Source organism: Octodon degus, unplaced genomic scaffold (genome assembly GCF_000260255.1).
Source record: "Octodon degus isolate 3935 unplaced genomic scaffold, OctDeg1.0 scaffold00006, whole genome shotgun sequence".
NCBI classification, from domain to species: Eukaryota; Metazoa; Chordata; class Mammalia; order Rodentia; family Octodontidae; genus Octodon; species Octodon degus.
This window is the reverse complement of record NW_004524582.1, coordinates 2,602,383-2,607,175: the sequence shown is the minus strand read 5'-3', so window position 1 is coordinate 2,607,175 and position 4,793 is coordinate 2,602,383. Positions and strand designations below refer to the sequence as shown.

The 4,793-nt window shown below is 38.3% G+C and overlaps 1 pseudogene; it reads right to left on the bottom strand.

The window, feature by feature from the left end:
- Positions 1-3,171: 3,171 nt before the first annotated feature.
- Positions 3,172-4,268, bottom strand: LOC101585893 (annotated as a pseudogene).
- Between the last annotated feature and the right edge of the window lie 525 nt (positions 4,269-4,793).

The window sequence follows — 4,793 nt, the reverse complement described above, 5'->3', positions numbered from 1 at the left end:
TTTGGCTGCTAATGTAGAGAAACATTTCATGTTGAGTCACCCTAATCGTGTTCTCTGCTGATCCCCACTCATTTATGCAATTTCACCTAATACTATTGCTTATCCTTTCCTATGCAAGAAGAGTCTCCCCAGACCTGCTTAGGATTTATTTTGCCAGTCACAATTATGGATCTTCATTATCTTTCCCTCCTCACTATTTTCTTATATGCCTCTCCCTGTTTTTAAATTCCAGAACTTCTGCAGTTTGAAATTTAAATAATTTTCAAAGCTTCAGTTATAAAAAGCAGTCACAAGACTGTAATGGCATTGGAATATTTTCATCTTTCCTATTTTTTAAAAAAGTGGAACTTTCTTTCTGTTCTAATTCTCTATTCTACACTTGAGAAAGTGGTCTGATGTAGGTGATTAGAGTATCTGTCTGTCATTTTTGCTCCCAAAGGTTTACATGCCAGCCCCTACTGTTGGGATTCTTTTACTCTAACTTAAAATGTCTCCTTCCATATATTTGCCTTTCTAACCTCCCTTAGAACTTGGTTGGTGTCTTGTTCACCATTATCTCTCAGGGCTTACCACAGGATTAACTAGAATGTGGATACTTACGAATATTTGCTTAATAAACCATAAAATTCATGAAACAAATAGCTAGGGCCTTATCTTTGCCTGGAAGGAAAATGCCTCATGAACAAAACAGAAGACAGCCTGTGTTAGGACGATCTTCACGTTAATGCCCTAGGAAGGTGAACACCCTCATGCAGTGTTCCTGGAGCCACAGTTGCAGGATAGTGTTGAGAGGAAGCCAGTATGAGATTTGAGGGACACCACTAAAGAATCATGGTCCAGGGTACGTGCAATGGCATCAGTAGCCTGAGGACATTCGGATCTTCAGGTCAGTATGGAAATGATAGTTTAGCAAACATGTAGAAACACAGAGAAAAGAAATACAGCTACTTACTTCAGTTAATCGCTCAATATTAGGATTCATGAAACTTTCTCAAACATGATTACCAATCAAACACTACTTTATATTGGTTTCTTTTAATTTCTTTATTTTTATCTCTCTAGTTACCTATATACCTTTGATCAATTCAAAGTTTGTGAACAATTTTCTAGCCTCATTGAACTGTTTTTTTTTCCCTAACGAGAATGCTTACTTTGTGATAATACTGTTTTGTAAATTAACAGAAATCTGATGTTGAGAAACATTTTTAACTGGCTGAATAAAAACTTAGAAGTTTTAATGAACTTCAACTCCTGAGAGACTGCTTTTATTACAGTATCAAAATAATGTAGATTGCAAAGCTAGATAATGATAAAATTAGCAAAGATTTTGGATGAGTTCTTTAAGCTGATTAAACTGGGGCACCTATTTTATGAAGTTTGTTTCACTTCAGTATGTGCTTCCTCTAATTAGTCAGGTAGCAATTGCTTTGTTTAATTGCATGTAGATGATTCTCCTGAATTGGCTGAATAGAGAGTACATTCAGACAGAGTAAAGTCTTAAAATGTTTGTTTATTCTGTTTAATGTTTAAAAATTTGAGAATAATACATGTGAAGTTTGAACACAATCACCATTAAAACATTTTCTTTAAAAACAAACAGTGATCATATTGTCTTTGTGTTTAACAAACATTAAGTGGATGCTAATACTACAAAATAAGAACTACAGAGCAATAATAAAATTCTAAAGGCAAAAGTAAGGATTGAAAATGTCAGAGAAGTGATCTGCAGCAAAATGCATCTTCTCTGGAACTGGAACCAAGAATCTAAAAAGTAACAACTTCATGAAGAAGAAAGGAAGTAACTCTCTGGTAACTGGATGTGGCTGAAAGGAATACTAGAATCTACAGAGAAAGCAAAGTAATGGAGCAAAAAGCAGGGGGGAAATGGGGCAGTCGGAAAATATGGCACCAACTCCCAGGGAAAGGGCCCAGTCTGCTCATGTGAGAGAAGAATGGAGAAGGTTAGCAGCTCCCAGGAGAAATCTTGGAATGGGCGGGAAATTCCAGCCCTACAGAATGCCTGCTTTCATTGTAAACTGCAAAAAGGATTGTGGGATTTAACCACCAAAGTAACTCCTCCTAGATGGCAGGCTAGACCTGGAGGAGAAATTCAGTCAATCCCTCACCATGTCTGAGAGTTTTTAATTTAATCAGGAAACATTTTGGGAATATTCAGGAACAGAACAACTATGGTCATGGGGTGGCAGATAGTCACAATCATTAGCTTCAGAGAGGATATGGCTAGACATAGACCTCCTGAAAAGATTAAGCTCAGACCAAGAAGATTATGGGGGGGGCGGTCTATACTTCAAGGTGAAAAGCCAAGTCAGTTATGTGTAGCTTTTAGAGGGGTTAGGTTTAAAACCATGTCACCAAGTCCATGAATTGCCTAACCCTTCATGCCCTCCTGCCTGAAACCAGTGCAAGTCTGTTTGCTTTACCCATCTTCCAACATGATCAAAATTACATTTAAGCTTTATGGATTTCCAGATCCTGCATGTGGACAAGGGGGACTCTAGAAGAGAGAGGGAGCCTCCTCAATACAGGCAAAAAAGCCCTGTGGGTAAATCTATGGCCTGAGGTATACAAAGGGCCATGGAAACTGAGAAGTGCTAGAGAAACTGTAGCCTTAGGAAAGACACCATTGACGAACCATGCCCATGCGGAAAGGAAGGGCAGGATTCATCACTCATGCACCAAAGTATATCTGTAGAAATAAAACCCATCTCAGTAGTGACTCATTAGCCCTTTTCCATATGTGGTGAATTCCAATCATGCAGGCCTTGAAAAGAAATTACTCACTGAAAACCATGAAAGAGGGGCCAGGGAGACGGCTCAGTAGAATAAGTACTTGCCTGAGTTCAATCCCCAGTTCCAAAAGAAAGAAAAAGAAAAGAAAGAAAGAAAGAAAAAAGAAAAAGAAAGGAAAGAAAGAAAGAAAGAAAGAAAGAAAGAAAGAAAGAAAGAAAGAAAGAAGAAAGAGAAAGAAAATCATGGAAGAATATTTTTTGGAATATTTTCGGAAGGTTTGGGATCTTTTGTTTCTTTTGTTTCTCCTTATTTTTTTTGTAAGTTCACCACATCAGTAGTTTATTTAACAAGGTGAGGGTGAGGCTAAGAGCAGTTACAATATTCTGTGATAGAAAAGAGCAGTGAACGACTGTAGATCTCACATCATCCTCCTTGGACTACCCCACTTTCTTGCTTAGCAGTGAAAGGCATTTTAGGGTTATATGAACACACTCTTTACAACTGCCCTGTTCACAGAGCTTAAGAGTACAAACAGTACTTGGCATTTAGTAAGTAACAGGGCAGGAGGTTCCACTGTGCAGCGGTGACGTCAGCGTCAGATCTGCGATGCCTATGACTGGGTGATCTGTAAAGTTTCCAACATGTCTTCAACGGCCTTCAGAGAGTATCTGGATTCCTTCTTACTTCGACCTGCAAACTGGTAGGCTCTGTTGATCTGACTAGCTGCCCAGCTCGCACACTTCATGTTGTCCTTCTTCATTTTTGCACTTGCTTTTGGATTAGACGCAATGTGACTCGCAGACATGTAAAGCCCAAACAAAGCTCTCATGTTCCTGTTGTTCAATTTCAATGCCTGTGCAAAATACTTCCTTGAAAGTTCCAGGTTTTCAAGTCTGCCTTGAGTATATTTAACCTCCGCATACTGCTGGCAATACAGGTGGTTGTGGGGATTTGTCATCATGAGCTCCTCCAGGCAGAAGGCTGCTTTTGCATAGTCATGCTCATTGATATAGAGTTCTGTGAGCTCATGCCAGGCTTCCTGGTCACCAACAAACTGCTCCAGATACTCGTTCAGCTCCCGAATGGCCTCCACATTCTTCCCCTGGGCTTTACGAATGGCAATCTTATGCTTTCTTGCAGCAGTGTTAGTTGGATCTTCCTGCAAAATTCGATCATACAGCTGTATAGCATCATCATACCTTTCCATGGCTTCAAATCTCATGCCTGTTAATCGCTTGACTCTGTGGCTGCCAGGGAACTGTCTTCTCAACTCCTGGAGACAAAACAATGCCAGGTCATCCCAACCATAGTCCAGGGCTGCAATCATCACCTGCTCATATATAATCCAAATATCATCTCCAAGCTTAGATGCATACTCATTAATTATTTCTTCTCCAACTTCCACAATTTGTTCACTATTTCTTGAGTTTTCTTCTCTCCATTTTCTCCTTTTATCTCTCATTTCTTCCCAAGTGACATCGTACAACTCTGAGACTTTCGCCATTTTCCCGGAACCGTGAGGCCCTTCTTAATTTTTTCTTTCCCTGATTTTGCTCTCTTTATTTTTTCTAGTTTATTCTTTTCTGTTACATTTTTCTAATTCTAGTAATTTCCGTTGACTCTTTAATAGGATCATTTGTATTACATTTTCTCTTCCTTTCTTTTATTTTCCAAATTCTACTTTCATTTTTTCTTCTCTATCTTTACCAGTTGTAAAACTAGGTCTGATTAATCCTTAGATATTTAGTTGGCAATATTGAATGCTTTTTCATTTGTTTCATTTTTAATAGTGTTAGGTACTTACTATATGTCAATACTTGGTTAATGTTTGTGTCTGTAATATATTTGCAGATTTGATTTCTATCATTAACTGTTATAAATCAACAACTTTTAATATTTGTTATGGTTTGTCATTATCCAATTTTTATTTGACTCTATTGTCATTGGTATTGTCATTATATTTCTAACATCATGGTGGAAAAATTGCAGCTTTTAATTGGTTTCTAGCATGACCGGCGCTGGGAAAAGACGAGACAGAGCTT